Source organism: Falco peregrinus, chromosome 4, assembly GCF_023634155.1.
Source record: "Falco peregrinus isolate bFalPer1 chromosome 4, bFalPer1.pri, whole genome shotgun sequence".
Taxonomy (NCBI): Eukaryota; Metazoa; Chordata; class Aves; order Falconiformes; family Falconidae; genus Falco; species Falco peregrinus.
The window spans coordinates 42,165,236-42,186,104 of record NC_073724.1 but is presented as its reverse complement, the minus strand read 5'-3'; positions in this window follow the sequence as shown (position 1 = coordinate 42,186,104).

Below are 20,869 nucleotides of genomic sequence, written 5' to 3'. Positions count from 1 at the left end.
AGAATGCCAGAACACTGCCTGGACCTGACACTGGCAGTTCAGCACCCCCAGGAACATGTGGCCTGCTAGCAGGGAATAAACTTTTACTAATCCCCCAGATTAACTGGGATGAGCCCTAGCGTCACCTTTGTTTGCTCAGTCTCCAGGCAATGGAGAGGCTTACTTTTTTCACAGCTTACTCTGGATTTTTAACCTAGTGGGCAGTCAGGATGGTCTGGCATGGTTTACCCTTAGTCAATCCATGCTGGCTGTTGCTAGCCACCTTCTTCTTCCTATGTCCAGAAACATGCTTCAAGAGGACTCCATGATTTTCCCAGGGACTGACATGAGGCTGACTGGGCTAAGGTCTCCTGGATTGTCCTTCTGGCCTTTTCTGAAGATGGGTACAATGTTTGCCTTTCTCCAATTGCTGGGGGTCTCCCCTCATCTCCACAACCTTTCAAACATGATAGAGAGTAGTCTTGCTAGGACAACAGCCACCTCCCTTGGCTACCTTGGGTAGAGCCTGGTGAGTCCTATGTGTGGGATGTTCTCTCAAGCCAAACTTGACTTTACCCTCATCCACTGCTTGTTGTTCTCCCCCTTCAACCCCTTCCCTAAGCACAGAGCCCTGGGAGAACTTGTTGATGAAGACAGAGGCAAAGGAGGCAATGAATGCCTCAGCCATACCTGCCCCTGTTGTCACTAAATCATCTGGCCCATTCAGCAGTGAGCCCTCATTTTCCTTATTCAGCCTTTTACTACTAATGTAGGGGTAGAGGCTCCTCTTGTTGCCCTTGACACCTTTTGCAAGGTGAACTTTAGGTGAGCTTTGTCTTTCCTAGCACTGCCCTACATACCTGGGCAGTGTTTCTATATCGCTTATTCATAGCCTACCCTTGTTTGCACCTCCTGTTACTTGCCTTTTTGCATCGGAGGCCGGTGGTGAGTTCCCAGTTCATCAATTATCCATAGCTGTTGCTCTGCTGTGCACAGGGTGGACCCAACAGCTGCCTTCTAATAGAAGAGAGGAAGAGATGCATAACTTGCATAAATTAGCTTCTAAATTAAATTGTAGCCTCATAAAGTAGCACTGCAGCACATAGCTATCTTACAGCCTGGTGAAACCTAGCCAGAAAGCAAGCCAAGTGCTTTTTAGAATGGCACATGAAAAGGGCGCTGAAGGAGATGCAGGAAGATTTGTCCCCCTTTTTCATTTCTCTGTGCTCAGTGCTGCTCTTCTGCCCACCAGCTGAAGTCAGAGATGTCTGATAGGGAACACTGTAAGATGAGATGTAAAGGTGCGCTCCCAGCTAATTTACAGTAACAGGAAAAAAGCACATTACATCTGATTCAAAACGCTGACTCTGCCTGCCCTGCAGAGCCTCTTCAGCTATATAATTACAGATCAAATATCATGTTCATTCAGATCTTACTGGACCAATAGCCTACGGCCTCCCTTTGCAACTTCACTCCTACACCTGAGCCTAAAACAAGCTGATCAGTCCTTCTTCCGTGACCTGAAGCATTGAAGGGTCCTGAAGGAGGATCAAAGGCAGGGCATAACAGCTCAGAGGCAAGAGGATGACCAGCATCCAGGGATGAAAATCCATTTGTTAAAATGCCCTATTAAAAAAGCAATCAAACCCAAAGCAAACACTAAGCAAAAAGCAAGCAAACGACCCTTACCCCTTAACCCTGAGCAACAACAATTTCAGATACTCCAGACTCTTCTCTGGCAGGTAGTTTCTCTAGCAGGACACAGTGCACACACATCACAGCTCTTGTTACAGCAACAAAAAGTCTCTCAGGCGATGTTATAATGTAGAGGAGTCTGAGCCTAGGACCTTTTTCTATTGCCCTTTATTCTGCAAGAAGATTACTTGTGGGAATAAAGCTGGGTGAGCGAAGAGGGAGGACTAGCTGCAAAAGCAACTTTGTGTAAATAGTGTTCCTGTACTTGCTGGCTGGGGGAAAATTTCTGTGCCAAAGTGTTTTGACCTCCAAGTAAAACGATACAGGTTTGGAAGGGAGTTGTTGAACCTGGCCAGTGAGTTGAGCCCAGGTACACAGGGAGAGGCACAACTGATGGGATCGGAGTAAGGTGGCTTGCTGGGGAAAAATCACAATGTGCCCTTGAAGCCAGCACGTCAGGTAAACCCCAACTATTTTAACATGCAGTAGAGTTTCTCTAAGAGAAAGTGAAGCCATTGCACGCAGGGCTCCCAAAAACCTGAAAGTGGAGGTGCTCCAGGCCTCTAGGAGGGGCCTTAGGGCTAAAGGACCCCCCTGGAGCCTGCCGGAGAGGCAGCTGGGGAAGAGCTCACTGGGAATTGGTGCATGTAAGAGACTTTCCTAGCACAAAATTAACCATGAATTTTGGCTCCAGTCCTCCATGGGAGCACATCAGCAGGTTCATGTGGGAGCTGAGTGTCCAGGGGTCTCCTCTGGTCACAGTCCTGATTTAGCAACGAGCCCCAGGGAATTCAGGTGTTGGGGAAGGCTTGCCAAGCCCCCGCAGCTTGGCTGAACACAGGGGCGAGGGAAGGTAAAGCTGAGAGGCCCTGCCACTGGCACTGGTCTGACCACCACAGTGTTTTCATGACATGACATGTTCAACAAAAAAAGCCTGTTAATCCTCATGCAAGACCTCTCTAAGAGTAATCCCCATCCCCATGCTGTAACACACCACCCCCAACTCTTGCCAGGACCATGCTCTACAGGGCCATGTTATGGAGCTCCAGGAAGTGAAACCAACAAAAAAAAAAACCACCCCAAAACCAAAACTGGTAAATGAAAGTGCCATCAGTCCTCTGATCTGGCTTGTGGTGCAGCCCCATAGGTGCCAGCAGGGCATCCCCTCGCAGAGGTGGGAGCACTGCAGCGCAGGGCCAGAGCAGTGAGCGAGCTCCTGGCATGTATTATTGCCACTGAACGCTTTGCCTTGCAAAACCACAGCCAGAGGGTATAATTTGGCCAGCTGCTCCTCCATTATAGGTGATAATGCAGGAGATGGAATGATCCCAGATTGCCTGTTGGAGCCCAGGGCAGGTTTGCCAAGCTGGCAGCAAGAGCCAAGCCTCCCTTCCTGCATGCTGCTTCTCCTCTGTGCAAGCTGAGCAGGTCTGGGAGCCAGGGAAACACCCCATCTCTGGGGGCCCTCTCCTGCCACGGTCCCTTCATGGGCAACACCACTTTTGCCACAGAAAACTGCATGTTTGCTGGTCACCTTTTACAGCAAGCTAGTGCTTTAGAAATATTTTTCTTTTCACAAACGACTTGCAGAGTAGCATTCTGGCTTGGAGGATGACAGGCTGTATTAAAGGGACCCCAGCATCCCTTCAGTGTCTGGTTCTTACTTTCCCTCCAACGGTGTCACTCAATCCTGTTCAAAACATGGCTCAGGAGAGATTATGTGACGACAGACGTCATCACTGCTCACAATTGCGCATACTGCTTTGTGCTTTTTCCCCTCCTTTTTTTTTCTGCCAAGTTATCCTAAGAGAAGCAGTTTCTGACTGGTGGTGTGAAATGTTACCTTTATCACTTCTCCACAGCACCAGCAGTATTATAGGTTGCCAGTCTAAAAAAAGCAGCATTGTTTGACTGCGCAGAGCAAGCGTTGCAACAGCAGCGCACAGGCTTGCCACATCAGGATCCAGAGGTGGAAAGGGCTCCATTAGGTGTTGATATGAATGCAGTGTGGTTTGCTCTGGACAACTCTTGCGAGGCTGAGCCTGTTCAGATGTTAAATGTATAAATATAGATCCACGCAAAGGCAATGCTGTTCAGCCAGGACCCACATGCACAACCCCCACCTAGGACATGAGCAGAAAAGTGGAGGGAGATCACTCAGTGCTGAAACATCACCAGTGACGCAGATCTCTAAGTGGGGCAGATGGAAAAGTGGTGTTAATGAGTTTACATGAGAAGCCTGGAAAAAAAGCCCATCCAGTGGTGAAGGTGAAGTGAAGACAAAGCCAGGGGTTTTTTAGTATGCTGGGCTAGGGACTGAGCAATATGGTACAAGCCTTTCTTCCCTCCCTCCGATGTGAGCTTTTTTATTTCTTTGCTACAGATATGAAACAGATGGGGAGAAAGGGAGGACAGGTCCTGTTGGGGATTATTTAAAAGCAGCAACAACTGAAAAGTTTCCATAATGAAATTTGATTCTTGGGGGAAGCATGTGTGTTGACTATCTCAGGGCAATCAGCTGAGTGCATGGCACACTTGTTATCTCCACACAAGCCTCCCCTTTGCTGAAATGCCATTGAACAGAGGCGCAGAATTCCAGGAGCAACACAGAAGGCAGTATCTGGATTTATGGCTGACATATTTCACAGCTGTATGAGAAGTGCTAGTGGTTTCAAATGACTTCTCTGCAAAATGAAGCAAACTGGAGGCACTGATGTTAGTATCCCCATCTGTCATCTTAAAAAGACAGAGCTACTGCCCACCCATCTTCTTTTCAGCAATAGGCCACACTGAATATTGTCAAAAGCAATCATTTCCCCTGCTAAATCTTTCCTTTGGACTATAACATTTCTGTCTGTGAAGAATACGGGAGAGGCTAAATAAACCATATAACAATAAAGAGCCACAGAGTGGGAACTGTGACCATCACCTAGTTCACCCCTATCCTGCCCTGAAAGCAGGGCTATAGCCAACACGAGGTCAGCTCAGCCATGGCTACCGGCATCTTTAAACCTTCAAGGAGACTGACTTTCCTGGGCAGCTTGTTTGACTAAGCCACCAAATAAAAAAATGGATCAACCTGTTTAGTGGACCAGAAGGGTGTTCTGGGTCAAGGCAGAGATGATGCCATAACCACTGAAGAGTGGTGGGAAGTGTTTGGCTCATCAGGTCTTGTGAGAACTGTGTCACTTGGGTATCTCCAAGGTACAGGGAGGTCTGGTGCCTTCCAGGTCTGGTCAAAGTGCAGTGGCCCTGCAAGCAGCCTGGTCTCCATTGCAACTCCATGCTCTGGCTGTTCCCCATCTCCACACCCTGAGCAGCCAGGCTCAGTTTTGGAGAGATATCAAGGGTGATGTCTGGGGTCAGAAAGTGCAAGAGAGGCCATGCACTGAGCTGCAAATAAGGCAGCTCTGGTTTTGAGGGAGCAATGGTCAGGACAGATGTACAGGTCTTGAGGTTGCTGAGTGGGAATTCACAGCTCTGCAGAGGAAGGAACAGGCAGCATCTGTTCCAATGAACAACCCTGATGTTAGTGGGAAAGGGATGAAAAGAAGGAGGGCTGGAGGCAATACTAACTGCAGCCTGACATCAACCCACAGACCAAGTCCTGCTCCCAGGGAGGGAGCATGTCCCCTCAAGAAGAGAATTTCATCAGAGGAAGCCCATACCAGAATCTGCACCACCATGCTGCCTGTCCTTTCCAGACTGGACACAGCATGCAAAACACTGCAAAGTCACAGCTATGTCTTTGCAGACAGCAGTGTGTTATTGCAGAGCCCCCCCAGGCTGTCCCAGGCAATTTCAAAGGCTTTGCTGCTGCACCTGCCTGCCTGGACTTGCCTCAGCAACATAGCTTAGCCCCAGCTCATGCATACCCACGAGTTGCTGCGGTTGATACAGATGTGACCCATCTGTAACAGTGCTGCCTAGTGATTTTTGCCATGCTGTGCATATACACAAGCACTCCTTGAAGCTGGGGAATATCTGCCCAAGGAATCTGGAAGATGCCTGCAGTTTTGTGTAAGCCCAGAAATGCCATCTGAAAAGCAAATGAAATCAGTGCCTTTCTGAAGGGGAGAGTGCTGACTCACCCAGTATTTTTTCCCCTGCACTCTTCCCCTGCAGACTACCTAACAGCAGTTCCTTTCCATTCTTTGTGAGTGCTCTGGGGTCTCCTTCACCTCCTTTGCCAGTCTCCAGCTGCATGGGCGCATCGTTCCCCTTTCCACAGCACCCACATGCAAGCGCTGAGTGCTCATCAGTGACAGCGTAGCCCACATCCCAGGGATGGAGGTGGCCCAGTTAACTGGTGCCTCTGCACCCCGTTCAATGACTTATGGCAGGGCCTCTGATGCCTGCTTCCAGTGCCACCATTGCTGGGGAGATAAGGGGGACAAGCACCCTTTATGCTAAACCTGGACCATTTGAGTCTTGTAGACATACAGTTGAAGGTTGCTGCCTAGCCATGGACCCAAACACCACGTGGAACTCTGAGAGAGAGCCATTTCCAGTGATGTCTCTGAGGGATAAAGTTATCAGTTGACTGGAGGGGGGGGGGGGGGGGGGGGGCGGGGGGAGGGGTGGAAGTCACAGTTTCACAGTTAAATTTCAAGAGATATTTGAGAGCAGACACTCTTAAGTAGGACTGGTGGCAAGTGCCCCAGTAAGAATCTCATTATGTCCAGTAAGTTACTCACTGAAAAGCTCCCAGAGCTCTTCTTATCTCTGGAGTGATACGCACAAGTGGTTTGATCTCTTGTAGAGCTTACAGAAGGATTCAGCTCTTTGTTTCAGATTAATTACCTTTCTGAAAAGAAAATTCGTATCAGAAGCCAGGGAAAAAGTAGACAGTAAATACTCAGTGAAAGTGGTGTAAAATTAGGGTAAAATCCTATCACACCACTGTTTGCAGTAGGAGGACTCTAGCTTTATACTGGCTGAAATCAAAGAAAAATTCTCTATCTCACCTTGCAGGGAAAGACCCCCTTCCAGCAGACATCTTGGCTGGATTAAAATTTTAACTAAGAACCTTTTCTGAGGAAGGAGAATAATAACTTCATAAATGTATGTACCTTACATCTGAAATCTCATTGGCTTTGAATTAGCCATGCCTTTGCAAACCTTTTCAGTCTGACACTCTTTTGTGTGAGATTATTTATTTTATTCCTATTTCTAAGAAGCTTTGTGTAATAAGGTGTTAAGCTCAAGATAGTTTAAACTAATATTTGATTGTGGAAAAGGGTAATATCACTGAATAAGGTTAAAAGTGAGTGCTTATAAAATTAAAAATTGTTCCTGCTCTGCTTTGGCAGATTAGACCTGTGAAACTATAATAGGATTTCTCTCCCTCTTTCTCTTGGGCTTTAGCTTTTCCCTCAGAGGAGCAGAGACAGGCGACAGACAGCATACTCGGTCTAATGTCCAAACACTGGAGAAGTGTGCATGAGACTTGGGATCAAAAATCCCTCAGGATGGCTTCCTGCTTTGGCTGTAAAGAGCAAACAAGCGGGAGCCCCAGCTAAGCCCACTGACAGGCTTACAAACTGAAGCACTAGGGCCTGAGTGTCAAGGTACAGAGCATGCAGCTGTTGTGAGTACTGCAGCCTGCCCAAATGTGCCTGGTAAAGTGAATTACCATTTCCAAACGCACTGGTTGAGCACGAGCTGTGATGTAAATGAAAACTTGGATGAGTTATTCAGAGACCACGTTTTTGAGAGCCAGAGCCCCAGCTGGGAACAGAGGAGTGATTGTTCCCCCCAGGCACGATTACCTGCTCACCTCTCCTCTCCTCCTTAGGGTCGGAAGCTGCCCAGCACACACCGCTGCAGGAGAGAGCTGCTCCTTCCGATTCCACCTCGGTTGCTGTGGCAGGGAAACAGACCCTGACCCCTGGCTGGTCCCCTGCACCATGCACAGCTGGCTGTGGGCACCCAGCAGCCCAGCTACAATGGACTCAGCCTGCCTCCATCCCAAAAAGCAGCCTCCCTACGCATCCGCTGTTCCCTTCTGTAACAGGGGAACAGGGTAAGAGAAGCAGGGAAGTGACAAGATATTATTATCCCTGCTTCAGCACCATATCAAAGCAAAGCAAGCCCTTTTCTTTGGAGAAGTGAACTCAGGTGCTTATTTTGTGAGACAACAGCATTTAGAGTTCAAACTGAATGGTGTGGAGTCTTGACAGTGTCTTTCTACAGTGTTATTTGCCTGCCCAGTACTAGTCAGTGGAAATAATCTAAGATGTCTAGTACTGCCCTGACCATGTTTTTTCTGAAGGAAATTAGTACATCAGATATAACTCCCAGTTTCAAAAGTGCCTGCAGCCATCAGTGAGAAGGCAGGCAGGCTGGCTGCCTTCCTGAAGCACCTTCCTCCTTAAAATACATGCCAGTGCTTTGCAGTGTTATTGTGTCTCCAGTGACAGCTCCCAGTGACAGGGACAGCAGGGCAAGAGCAGCATGACATGGAGACCAGAGTGAGGTCCACGCATCCATGGCTGACCACCTCGCTTTCAGTGGACGGAGCAGGCAGCTCAAGCTGGTGCTGAGGGTTCAGCGGCAGCATCAGGGAGTAGCGCAGGAAAACAACCTTGCAGTGCAAGTCCTGAGTGGTGAATGCAGCGTGTTTGTATGGGAGATTTTATTGTTACGCAATGCTTCTGAAGTGGCGGGTAGCGTGATGGGACAGGTGATGCCGTGTCTCATATTAGCAAAGTCCAGGGGGAATGACCAGCATTAAAGTCTCCAGGTAATGCTCTGGTTTCTGCTTCCTCCCCAGCTCTCTGATTACTGAGATTTGGTAGAAAGACATGGAAGGCGTTAAAGCAGCTGCTGGTCCTGGCTCCTTAACCTGCTCTAGAGTACCAGACCCCATGCCAGGCAAAGCAAGGAGTCGGATATTTTTCTGGATGCCAATGGGCAGGCAGGACTACCCAATGGACTCTGGAGACTGCCAGGCCTTGCTTCAGCTCAGCTTTCAGTACATGCCACCCATGATAACCAACATCTCCTGAAACCCTGGGAGGGTTAAAAAGAAGTCTGATCCCAAAAATCCTTCCTTTAGAAAGGAGTGACCTTAGTGAATAATGCCAATGGGAAGACGTGCAGGCAACATCAAGTAAAATGCTATAAAAATTATGATGGCTGAGAAGGGTCCAGAACAGGCAAGTGCTGAAGATAGTAAAGCAAACAAGAACATTTCAGGCACACAGGAAGCATGACGCTTGCCAGAGCTGAACTACAGGTCTGTAAATGAGCTGACAGGGCAATTTAAAAGGCTAAGGGACACTGTAGAGAAAAGGATCTCTTTGGGTTGTTGCAGATGATGTTTGGAGAGGTGTTTGCATGCCAGATATATGATTTTCAGGTTAAAAAAGACTAAGGCTTCATCAGGAACTGAGGTTCCAAAAGAAGGGTAACTGGCCCAAACTAATATATTGAATAACAAGTTGCAAGGACCCAAACTTTTAAAAGTGTCCTCCAGAAACTCGATACTGTGTTACATCTATAAATTGGACCTATGAAAAAATGATACATGGTTAAGTTTTTGCAAAGGGATAAATAAATGTAACAGCTAAACTGATAGCAAAATATGCAATCTCTCTTTAAAGTATGCTATTTTATCAGAGAACCAGAAAGTAAAATAATATCTTGCGCTCATCCATAGAAAGGACGCCAGTGTGACTACACAGCCTAGTGAATCTTAGTGCAGGCTCAGGAAAACTGGGTGAAAGTGTATTTAAAGTATAGTTATTAACAACTTATACTGGTTCAACACAAATGAACAGGCAGAGTTTCAGTGTGTCTGAATTTGTTCACCAGACGAACCATGAGTAGCTAAAGAAAAGTACATGACAAGGCCAAGCTGAATTTTAGAAGGCCCCTTCCTGAGATCCCAGGGAGAAAACCTTGGTATACCAAGGTAATGGTGAGGTGAAAGGTGGGTTAGTAACATGGACCAGAACCAGAGTGATGTGATGGGATGCGTGGCAAAGGCACAAGGTTTAATGGGATCACCAGTATGGAGGGGCACTGACATCTGAGGAGGAGGCAAAGGAAATTGATGGATTCAGTTGACTAGTAAACTCCATCCCAAACTACTAGGAAAGCAGGCACTTGAGATTATCCGCCTGGCAGCTAGTTTGGGATGATTCTGTGCAAGCAAGCAGGGGCCACAAGGCTGGATAACAGCTGAGGCTGCACATTTCAAAGATGGTGCAGGAGGAGAGAAATTAATCCAGGAAATAATTGATCTGTTAGATTAACCTCAGGAGTATGACAGGCATTTCACTAATTTTGAAGGGAGGAATAATGAAAGATGTAGAGTCTAATAGGAAATGGTATAAAATGCAACAAGGAGGTTACCAAATATAGATCTGACCTGACTAAGTCAATGTATTTTTTGATTAAAATAGCTGAGGTTCCAGAAAAGAAAACACGATGAATTTCATTTGTCTGGCCCCCTCTCTGGTAATTAGTGGAGGAGTGGGTTAGTAAGAATTATGAGGGTAAGGAGTAGGCCAAGGATGAGATGCCTACAGATTGTACTTAAAGGCCTCTCCATTAGCAATTATAGTTTTACACTCAAATGAAGACCTTCCATCCACTTCCATGTGGATGCTCGTCTCGGTGGGAATCAGATGTGCTGCTTTGCATCTGGCTGTGTGGCCACCCATCTCTTGCAAACTCGTAGCCTGTCATGTCCCTGGCTGTGGCATCAGGGACCTCTGCAACCGCCTCATCCAACCTCCTACAACCTTTGGTCCACAGGAGTGATCACTTTGCAGACACGTTATCACTGGGTAAGAAAATATCCGATGGCTAATTAAAATTTCCTATATATAAATAAATCCACACCAACTCCTCTTGTTCCAATGGTTATTAATTAATCTCACCATTACCGTGGCAGGGCTTCAGTTGCTGCCTTTTCACCAGATGCCTGCAAAATGCAACCTTTGCTCTGCCACCAAGGGGAAAGGTGAGCTTTTACCTGCCCGGCAAACCTGTGCCGTGCCATTGGCGTTGGGGCTCTCACCCGCTGCTGTGGGGAGAAGCACTTGCTGGGGGCTGGCAGCTGGCTGGGCTTGGCAGTAGGACATCAGGCTGAAGTGAGAACTGCCAGCACCCAGGCTGAGAAATTGGTCTGGCATCAAATGGGTCAGCAGCTCTCCATGCCTGGCTAGGCGCTTCCTCTGACATCCTCTCCTCTCCCCTTCCTCTCCAACAGGTTTCCCTGTGCACATGAGTAGCAGCCGTCGTTCCACCCTGCCTTGGGATTGATTATTTCTCTCTGGCCTCAGCTATTAATGACGCACATCGATTCAAATGCCGCTGCTTTTTACTTCTCTCTCTCTCTCTCTCTCTTTTCCCCTATTCCCCCTATTTTTATGACGCACGAAGTCAAGGTTGTCATTATTCTATATTTGCATGGATTAAGCTGCCTTCATCATCTATTAGATTCCAAGTGATAAGAGCGCACATACAGGCTCCCTCGTTATGTATGCTGCCTCTGCCCGCTGTCCCTGATTACTGCTGGCCCATATTCTAGCTCTGGGAGCCAAACGGCTGTCTCATGCAGAAATGCCTCAAAAATGTTTTTTTTTAAGATGTTCTTTTCAGAAGAGGAGATGTGTTTTCTTCCACGTTTGTCTGTCTTGGCTGTATCTTTCTGTGTTGCCAAACTGTTCAGACTTCCTCTCAATTTGTCACGTTTTCCTTTTTGGCCGTTTATAGTAAAATAGTTATATGTGAGGTGAAACAACCTGATCTATCTGTTGATTTCCTCCTTTTATTTGCATGCCTAACATCTCAGATACCTGGGGCGGCGTGGGGGGGATGGTTGTCATTCCCAAGTCTTTTACAGTAATTCATGTCCTATCTTCCCACTTAAAAATACTTCTTGTTATTTACTCTGCTTGTTGGTTTAAAGTAAGATCAAAAAAGGGGAAAAAAATAGACTACCCTGAAAGAGGAGTTAGAGAGATCGAGAAACCAAGGAAAACAGAGAGAGATTATTGATTGAAAAGGTTTTCCTCCCCTTCCCTTAGCTCCTGGGATGCCATGGATTTGTCCACATTAGAGAAGCTGCTGTGTATGAACACAGTTGTATAGCCAGTAACCAGCAAACCTGGCAATATTCATGAAGTTTGTAACAGCCACGGTTTGACTGACCAGTCAAAAAGCTATCTGATAACTGAGGTGAGAGGATGACTTACCAGAAAAACGTTCTCAGCCGTGCCACAAGGGACACAGCCCGTTATCGGGCTCATGCGTGCCTGGGGAAGGCAGGAGAGGCTGGAGCCCACCAAAGATACCCACAGGGTATGTTTTCCCTGCCTCCTCACCAGTTTTGAGGTGAAGCTGCCTGGCTGGGTGTAGTGTTGCCTGGTGGGCTGGAAATCCAGTAGGGAGTTCGCAAGACCTCAGTATCAAACAGAGGTTGCTAGTGGTTTTCTCATCAAATCCTGGTCTGCTGTTGCTTCCATTTATGGGTATTTTATGCATGCAACTAAATGATGGCTTTGAAGTTGATAATAAAACAGCTTCCCCTTTCCTTTGCTGCACGTACAAATCAGTAAATGCCAATCCACTGAATTTCATCAGCCAGCCAATGCCACTCAGACCTGGAGGAAAACAGCAAGTGGCAGGTAGCAAAAGTCTGGGGCTAACAAGCAAAGGGGGTAAAAATATTTCCTTTATACTCCCTGAGTCTGGTGTCTGCACACAACTGTGCTGCCTTCTGCCCTGGGCTGCCCTGGGCTGTCTCAGTCCTCTGGGGCAGAACTCACCCTCAGGGAGGTCCAAGGACCACAAAAGAGTCCAAAGAGCCACAAAAAGGGGGGTAGAGCATCTGCTGTCTGGGGGGAGTGGGGGGGTGAGGGTGGTGTCAGGGGCAGGGACTTTATTTATCCAGCTGGGGGTGGGAAGGAGTATAAAAGCATATTCACAATGTAGAGTGAACTAGCAATGCACTGTTTTGCTAGACCTGGAGGGGAGGCGAGAGCAGTTCAGGCACAGCAACGTGCTAGCATGAGGATGTTCTGCCTGGAAGTTGCCGTGTATTATGTTTCTGGAATGAATGAATTACTCCCTGAAAAAAAGGGCACTTTAGGTTAAACGAAACCCTTTTCAAGTTTAAACCAAAGAAGTGCAGAGTTTCTCTGCTAAAACAATCCAGAAGGAAAAAAAAATAAATCAGAGCTACAAGACCTCAAAGCATTTCTGGGTACTTTCAAAATTAAACATCTGACTTCTCATTTTCCAGTCACGTTTTGTTCATCAAATGTGATTAAACCATGACTTAAAGGTTATTAAGACATAAATAAAACCCCTAAAACGGCTTCCCCAACCAAAGCCTTTCTTTGCCTGGGAAAGTGGGAGCAGGCAGCTCAGTCCCTGTCACAGCTGTACCCACATATACCTAGTGACTGCAGGTGAGAGCCAAAGAGGCTGTCTTTGCTTTTTGGGGTGTCAGGCAGGCACAGATAGGCTCACCCTGCCGACACCCTGAGCTTTCCTTTCTCTGTTTGGGGTTTAGGCACTGTACTATAGTTACTGCAGCCTGCTGACTAGGGCCAGCTCATGTGTGTGCAGTCAGTACACAGACATCCCCACTGAGCCAGGAAGAATGTGCATCTTCCCCCAGTTCCCACAGCACTGCCTCTGTCATTCGTAAAAATATCTGTACCCCATGGGGATAAAATCCCCTAGGAAAAGGCAAATGGACTTGAGCACTCTGGGATAACGAGGTCTCTGTGTCAGGGACAACAAGATGGAAATGACCTTGGAGCATTTCAAGATCCCTATTCTGCTGACACTGCAAACCTGAGGGGATTGAAAGGGCACCAGGACTGATGGATAGTGAGGAAATAAGGATGGAGGGAAAGCATTCAAGGTTTCAGCTGCAGAAAGCACTGGGCTGAGCAGGATGTTTTTCCCCGTGCTCCCTGAAAAACACTTGTCCTTTGAAGCAGGTCTTTGGATGTGAGGAGTCCCTTGCAGCCCCACTCCACCCCATCCCAGGCCCCCCTTGCAGCCCTGTCCCTCCCTGCAGGCAGCTGGGGGAAAATCTGTGACTGTCGCTTCTAACGGCACCTGAGGAGCAGTTAATGGAAATCTGTTTTGCATGGAGCAAGCACTACGGGACCCAATCTCTATGTCTGACATGCTGCAGCAATTACATATGTTGTCATTTTTAAGTGTTACAAAAACACTTAAAGTGTGGCTAAGAGTTTTGCCATGTAATTCATGACATGAAGTAGCCAAGTCCCTGCATTTCTGAGGTAAGGCAGCCACTCGGGGTGGAGAGCACTGCTCAGGCATCAGAGAAGTGCTGTGTAGCTCTTCCTGATCCTCCCAAGAGCTGGACTCATGACATGTAGAAATAGTGGAAGCCCAGCTTCCAAAACAGCAGTGGGTGGCACCAAGCATCCTCCTAGCACCCATGTTTTCCTTGCAGGCTCATGCAGTTCAGGCCAATGCACAGCTGCAGCAGATGGGCCCCTGGCTGCCAATGGAAAGGGGCTGGGAGCAAATGAGCCCTATGGTTTGTGGCTCTGCCACCCACTGCAGACAAAGGATTTGGAAATAGCATACAGGTGCCTTGCAAAGAGGCTGGAGCCTGTACTGCTAAGAAGGTGGCAAAGCAACAGGGTAAGACAAAAGGTGATACCAGTATGGACAGCAGACTGGGAAGGTGCTGCTCTACCAGAAGGGTGAAGCAGTGATCCTCTTCCATGTGTGGGCTGCCGTACCACAGCAAGCAGCAATCCTTTCTGCAGGTGGTCATGCAGGGACAGGAGGCAGGCAGGCGGGCTCTTCTCTTGGGCTGGTGTGGTTTTGGGGTACACAGCAGGTCGAGTGCAGGAGAGACCCAGGGCTGAGACCTGCCTCAGCTGGGACCAGTACAAGGACCAGTACAAGACCTTGTGCAGCCTGTGGGTCTCGCCCAGGGCACAGGTCCCCATTGCTCTCCTGCTCCTTGCAGCAGTCATCAGCTTACAGCTAAGCCATACACAGCAGCATTGCCCTTGCTGGTGGTGCTGGCTCCCACCCTGTGTTGCTCCCCTGCCAGTGAAGAGCTTTTGGGCAGGTGCTCACATGCACTCCACTGCCTCCACACCATGGGGCTTCCTGCACAGAGAAGCTGTTTCCTTGTCCTCTCCTTGCTGCTGGCTGTGGAGCCCTCCTTGACAAAGTCCCTTCCCTCCTCTTCTTCCTAAAACACAGTGCCCGGGTGTTTCTGTAGCTCTCCCATTCCCCATCCTTTCACGTCCCTGTTCCCACCAGTGCTAGAGAGGGACACAAACTCATCTTGTTTTGAGCTGCCATTTTTGCTGCATCTCCCTGCAAAGCCTCTCTCTCATTTGTTTCTCCACAAGAGGGGGGTGAAAGGGAAGATATCTGTGACTGGAAACAGCTTTGAATCAAAATGGTTTGCCAGATCTCCATACCAGTGCAACAGCAGAGAGCTGGCTGGACAGGCTGGAACTGGCAGGACCTAATACAGATAAAACACACACCTGACTTCAGCATAAAAACTCTTCTAGAAACTTTAGAAAGACAACCAAAATGCATTTGGCATTTTTTTTTTTTTAAATTTGGCTCTCATTTCTAGAGAGGACCAAAAATCTGAAAAGCATTTGCTGAATGCAAATGCTGATATTCTGGGGTCTGAAAGTTTCCTAAAAGATAAAAAACTAGACAGCAAATCAATCTGGAATATAGTAGCCAAACTCACATCAATTTCTTGTATATTGAATTCAGTGGGACCAAGACTTTTCTCTCTTACTGTAAAACTTTCTTCTGCTTTTAGGTCTAGAAACGGGTGCCCTATATGGGCCAGCAGGTAAAACACCAGTAGCCTGTGATGCTACTTCAGCTCCTGCCAGCTGAGCGGTCCCCAGGGTGCGATGCCTGGTGGGAAGGAGGGAGGGAGGGAGGAGAGGGGCTGTGAGGACCTCCTCACTGTTTCCGCTGCATCCAGTGCCATGTTTTAATGCTGGGGATTAACACAGGGCTGTGACCAGCAGGAGTGCTTTTGCATATTGGTGACTGCCTGGGTGAAGCGCTGCATGGACTCTGTGCTGCTGCTGAGGACGGTGGGCAATTAGATTGTGGCTTATCAGAAGTAAAAGTCAGTTTCCAGATAAGCAGAGTGTAGCATGTGGATTACAGTTGTCAGTTAATTAAAGAGGCCAGGGTTTATGCTGCGGATAGGGCTGTGTTTAGTGAAGTAATACTAAAAGAGATAGCGCACCGTTCTGATGAGCCGGGAGGAGGATAGCATGGTGCAGGGTGTAGAGATGCTGAGTTAATTACCAAAACTAATTACACAATGTCTGAGGGCTCCAGGCCAGGCTCCAAGTCTGTGCATTGTGGAGCAGACACTGAGGGGCAGACCTTGGATTCGGGGCAGATCTTCTTCCTGTTCGGGTGTTGATCAGGCTCGCTGCAAGCAGTGATGGAGCAACTAACACAGACCTGAAAGCTTGGCATGGCACCTTCTCTAACCCTAGAGAAAGCAATGGCTTGGTGAATTGACAGGCCTTCCAAGTGGAGATAACACATTTTATTTGCAACCTAATTGTCCTTTGTATCTTTTTAATGAGCAGGAAATTTCTGCCACAACAGGCAGCTAGCTCTGGGGCAGAGCTGGCAGCGTGCCTGCCTGGCAGGGGTAGCAGACCTCTGGGGTGGACAGCCACATGCACCATCTCCGTGGAGAACAAGAAAGACAAACAGCAATATTTTATCCACCTGGTGTAGAAAGAAACCCTTGGGGAGCCCTGATTTGCACTGGATGGCAACCTCAGTTCACACATCAGAGCTGTTCAGCATTTCGTTGTAGTTTTGCATTCTTTAAATGAGAGATCTGTGTGAGGCACACCAAAAAAGGCAGACACCACTTTGAACAGCTCACATTTGAAGGCAGGATCTCCTGACTCATCCACACACATTGTACCTAGGTGTACTTTAAATCTCATGGCATTTCTTGCACAAAACCAGCATATTCCTCAGTTGCACCCATGGGCAGGCAGTACAATTAATTTTAAAATTAATAAATAAAAACAGATTCCCAATTCTCACTGCTCCTAGATGGCAGTGGATGATCCAAAATGAGGTTAAGTTTCTTTCCAGTGTTCTCTTACAGCAGATTTCTCACAGCAGGGCAACAGCTCAGGCAAACGACAGTGCACAGCAGTACCCTCCAGGATGAGTCACAGCAGCTCTGGCTCTGAAGGAGGTGTAACTCTGTGCTGGGAGTAAAAGAGGTTGTAAACTTCAGAGAGTGAGAGTGGAGGATTTAAATAAAGGTCAAGTCAGATAAAATTCACCTTCCTTTCAATTAGATCATGAAAGACTCAAGCATCCTGCCAAGTGTCCCTTGGCTTGCTCCCCTTGCTCTTCTCTAGAACTGAGAGCTCTTCCAAGCCGCCCTACAGCCCATGGAGTAATACATTACTTCTGAGACTGGCTGTAGGGAAAAGCCAAGATGGAATTAATGAACATAAAAAAAATTGTTTATTTTGAGCTAAGTATCAAAGAATAATTTAAGTTGGAAAGGTCTTCTGGAGGTCATCTGGTCCCAGTCCCACAGAGCAGAGCCAGCTTTCTCAGTTAGATCAAGCTGCTCAGGGCCTCGTTCTCCTCATTTGTGACTGTCTCCAAGGATGAAGATCTCCCAGCCTTTTTGGACAGCCTCTCCCTGTGATGAGCCACTCTCAGGTAACTGGAATTTTCCCTCATGCATCTTGTGCCCGTTGTCCCCCACTGCTGTGGACATTCAGAAAGGGCCTGGCTCCATCCTCGGCACAAGTCCACACCAGGGGCCCTTGTTACCACCAGATCCCCCAGATCCTTTCCTGTAAAATTGTTTTCCTCACCATTGGGCCCACCCTGCTGCGTGGGACTCACCCATCCTGCCTGCAGGAGTTTGTACTTGGCTTCAGGGAGCCTCACGATGGTCCTGGAAGCACCTGTCCGCAGCCTGCCCAGGTGGCTCTGAGGAGCAGCCCTGGCCTTCGGTGTCCCACCACCCCTCCATTGTATCTTGGCCTCACACCTGTTGAGGTGCCTTCTGCCCTGCTGCCCACGGTGGGTGATGAGGAGGCCCATATTGACCCCAGCCTCTAGCTGATTCCCAGGAAGACATGACCCCTGGAGGACGTCAAAGCCCTCCTGGTGCCGGTTGTGCCACCACAGCCCTCCCTGTGCTTGTGTAGGGGTCTGCAGAGTATCTCTCCTCCTGGGTAGCTCTCCAGCCGGGGCTGCACAGCGCATGGCAAACCAAGCCTTTAGCAGGGCCTGGCTGGTATTTCTCCTGCGCTTGCACTGCAAAGATCTCAGTGCCTGTTACGAGCGTTACAGTGAAACCAGTCTGAGGGTGAAAGCTTCAAGAGGCTGCCTGCCTAGTCCTCCTGGCTGGAACACTCCTGAAGACAGAAAATTAACTCTGTGCCTCCAGAGAGATTTTAAATGTATCGCCAAGACTAAAGACTAACCCCAGAAACTCCAGTCTTATATCAAATGTAGACAGATATGTGGTACTGATGTTGATCTGTCTGGGGGGAAAATGGAGTAGGAAATGGATACTAAACTTTTCCAGCTCCACTTCCCTGTCATTTAATGTTCTTTTTCTGTGTCCTTTACTGTACATTTCAACATATCTCTATTGCAAACTGAGACCAGTAACTGCCTGTGAGGGCACTGAAAGGCTAACAGGGGGAGCACAGCAGTAGCAGAGAATTGTACTGCTGCTGTGGGGAGATTATAGATTTATGAGGCCCTTTTGAAATATTAATCAATCAGGACAATCACTCTTCCTCACTCAGGTAGACATTATGATTTTAATTTCAAAACCAGAGGAAGCTAGGAAACATAGAACTTCTAAAAAATTATTCACCAAGACAGGGGAAGACCTGGTAAAGCTGGGAAGGGGGTTTGGCTCTCAGCTCCCAGGCATTGCCTGGACTGGTTGGGATTGCCCACCTCCACGCAGAGCAGAAAGGGGCAATGTAAGTCAGCATGAACACAGAGGAAAGGTCTGAGCAAACTCTCCCGTGGTGGTCAGCGGAAAATTTTCTCCTTTGTTATTTGCTACATAGGCTTATTCTTTAAATGGACTGTGTTCGTGAATGTTGTGCAATGGGAGTTACAACAATTCTAAGGGGAAGTGGGAGAAGGAACAGCCGGTATTACAGAGATTTCAACCTGCCTGGGAGGCCATTAAACAACCTGAAGAAACAGTCCACTTAAAGAAAGGTAAAAGATTACCATAAATGGCTATGGGAGGAGTAGGAAGCGAGTAATTATTTTTTATGTCTGGTTACTACTGTAAAGAAGAGTGAAAGAGAAAATATTGAAATCAAACTGAGTTTGCTTTTCCAGTCACATACAAAAAATGAAAAAAATAATTTGGAGTCGTTGCAAAATGCTTCACTGCATCCAAATTAGGATATTTCATTTGTGGAATGATGTCACCCTTTTTAACCCTTTAAAAGGTGGCCTACTTTTGAACAAATATTAACACACAAAAAATTCTTCAATCTGTGTTTTCCAGCATGTTTGTTGTATTCTCCCCAAAATGTAATTCTCAGCTCTACTCAACAAAGGCCTGGGGAGTGGGGTGAAAACATCATTTTGTGGATATTTGACACAACCAGTTTTTAACACCCTGTGTCAAGTGCCCAAAACTGAAGCTGCTGAAGGAAGAGAGAACATAGTAGGTCGTGCTTCAGAGCCATGAAGTCATGGGGCTCATTTCCAAGCATGCACTGTGCTCTAGCAGGTCTCTGAAGCATGTACTGAGAAACTTTATGTGAACTTAATAATACTGAAGTGATTTAGTTGGAGACAGAGTAAGGAGAGGAAATGCCTGTGTCACTGTCCACTTTCAGTACGGATGAGTGTGCCAGAGACTCCTTCCAGTCCAAGTTTTATCTTGACAGATGTCTAAAATATGCAAGAGCTAAACTTAGCTTCCCCCATGCGGTATGGTAATTTATGGGAGTTCAGGTTTCTTGGATTAGTATGCAGCAACAAATAATGCAGTGAAACAGCAAGTACTTTGGGGCTGGGGGCCTCAGGGACAGAAGTGGTTAAGATGTGTAAGGCATGAGAAAATAAACAACTTTTATTTTTGTTTTCTGTTGCAAAAGGGGAAAAAATGGCAGTTAGAAATTGTTAATATTGATATGTCAATGAGATTAACAAAGGAAAACCAGCCACGTCACTGGCACTTGGGCAATCAAACTGGGGAAAGCTTGAAAGAAAAAGTCCCTGGGGAAAGGTAGGTGGAAGGATGGGAAAAGTGGGAGAGTGGGATTTGTGTGTGCTTATCCTCAGGCCCATCTCCTGTCCATCCAGATGCACTGGGACAGGAGAGTCCCCTGTCTGTGACTTGGCAGGGAGTCTGGAAAGGATGTATTTAATTTTGTTACAACTCTTTCCCCTCCTCCCCCCCAGATGCTACAGGCTCTGTGTACTACTCTGTGTACTGTTTTCTCAGAGTTGCATTTTTTGTGAGTTGGCTAAACTGTTGCAGTTGCTAAAAACCAGTCAATAACAGATGGGGGAAAGAGTCCCCAATAAAACAAAGAAAGAAACTATAGGGAAATGTCAAAAAACAACAGACAGAAAGCACAAATGCGTTCCCAACCTGTCACAGCACGGGAGAGACCTCCTGGCACAAGACCTGCCTTCAGCATCCTCACCATCCCTGTGCACCTCTTTCTGCTTGGTGGCCAGTTGTGACCCCCAAGATCTACCTCTAGCTGAGTCTAAAACCCAGGGTGACTCCCTGGGGTGACGTGATTACCCACAAAGTGTGGAGGAGGAGCGTGCAAGGCATGCAAGAGGATTATGTCACCAGCCTCTGAAGAGCAAGGGCACCAGCAGTCATGCTGCTGCTGTTCTGCAGTAGGAGGTATCCAGTACATGCATTTGCATCTCAGCCATGGCTACTGTCCAACATAATGTAATGGTCTCCTTTGTTTCAGTTTCCAGATCATAATGGACCTTAGACTAATAAATGAAGAAAAATGAAAACACATTAGCAAAAATGGATGCAGAATGAAAATCCTGAAAAATAGCTTTATGGGGATAAACTGAATCCCAGAGTCCCTCGATGTCTTTGATACCACCCTGCAGCATGATGGGGAAGAAGTGATGTAGCTGTGCCTGCAGGTTTGTTTGCTTC